Source organism: Lampetra planeri, chromosome 36, assembly GCF_965212315.1.
Source record: "Lampetra planeri chromosome 36, kcLamPlan1.2.h2, whole genome shotgun sequence".
Taxonomy (NCBI): domain Eukaryota; kingdom Metazoa; phylum Chordata; class Hyperoartia; order Petromyzontiformes; family Petromyzontidae; genus Lampetra; species Lampetra planeri.
In genome coordinates this window covers 9,418,420-9,420,005 of record NC_136142.1, presented here as the reverse complement: position 1 = coordinate 9,420,005, position 1,586 = coordinate 9,418,420, and positions in this window count along the sequence as shown.

Sequence of the window (1,586 nt, the reverse complement as noted above, 5' to 3'; positions counted from 1 at the left end):
CCTCCTCACACCCCACACACCCCTCACACCCCTCTCCACCCCTCGCCCCCCTTCTCCCACACACCGCCCCACCCCCCTCACCACACTCCCCACCACGACCCCTCACTCCCCTCACACCCCTCACCACCCCACACCCCCTCACCTCCCACACACCCTCACCACCCTCACCACCCCACTCCCCTCACACCCCTCACACCCTCACACCCCTCACTCCCCCTCACCCCCCTCCTCCCCTCACACCCCTCAACACCCCTCACCCCCACTCACACCCTCACTCCCTCACTCCCCTCACACCCCACTCGCCCCCCTCACACCCCTCCACCCTCACACCCTCACACGTCCCCTCACACCCCTCACACCCTCTCACACCCCTCACACCCCTCACACCCTCAACTCCCCTCACACCCCTCACACCCTCACTCGACCCGCCCCGCACACCCCTCACTCCCCGACACTCCCTCTCACCCCCCTCACACCCCTCACACCCCGCACACCCCTCTCTCCCCTCGTACCCCGCGCCCCCATTGCTCCCCTCACACCCCTCAACTCCCCTCACACCCTCACAACCCCTCACTCCCCTCACACCCCTCACACCCTCACTCCCCTCACACCCCTCACAACCCTCACACCCTCCCTCACTCCCCCTCACACCCCTCACACCCCTCACACCCCTCACTCCCCTCACACCCCTCACCCCCCTCGCTCCCATCACACCCCTCAACACCCCTCACACCCCTCACACCCCCTCACTCCCCTCACTCCCCTCACACCCCTCGCCCCCCTCACACCCCTCACACCCCTCACTCCACTCACACGCCCTCACACCCTCTCACACCCCTCACCCCTCTCGCTCCCCCTCACACCCCTCAACACCCCTCACACCCCTCACTCCCTCACTCCCCCTCACACCCCTCAACACCCCTCACACCCCTCACACCCCTCACTCCCCTCACACCCCTCACTCCCCTCACTCCCCTCACACCCCTCACTCTCCCTCACTCCCCTCACAACCCCTCACACCCCTCACACCCCTCACCCCTCACTCCCTCACCCCCTCGCACTCCTCGCCCCCCTTGCTCTCCTCACACCCCTCAACACCCCTCACACCCTTCACAGCCCCTCACTCCCCTCACACCCCTCACACCCCTCACTCCCCTCACACCCCTCACAACCCTCACACCCCTCACTCCCCTCACACCCCTCACACCCCTCACACCCCTCACTCCCCTCACACCCTCACCCCCCTCGCTCCCATCACACCCCTCAACACCCCTCACACCCCTCACAACCCCTCACTCCCCTCACTCCCTCACACCCCTCGCCCCCCTCACACCCCTCACACCCCTCACTCCACTCACACCCCTCACACCCCTCACACCCCTCACCCCTCTCGCTCCCCTCACACCCCTCAACACCCCTCACACCCCTCACTCCCCTCACTCCCCTCACACCCTCAACACCCCTCACACCCCTCACACCCCTCACTCCCCTCACACCCCTCACTCCCCTCACTCCCCTCACACCCCTCACTCCCCTCACTCCCCTCACACCCCTCACACCCCTCACACCCCTCACTCCCCTCGCAC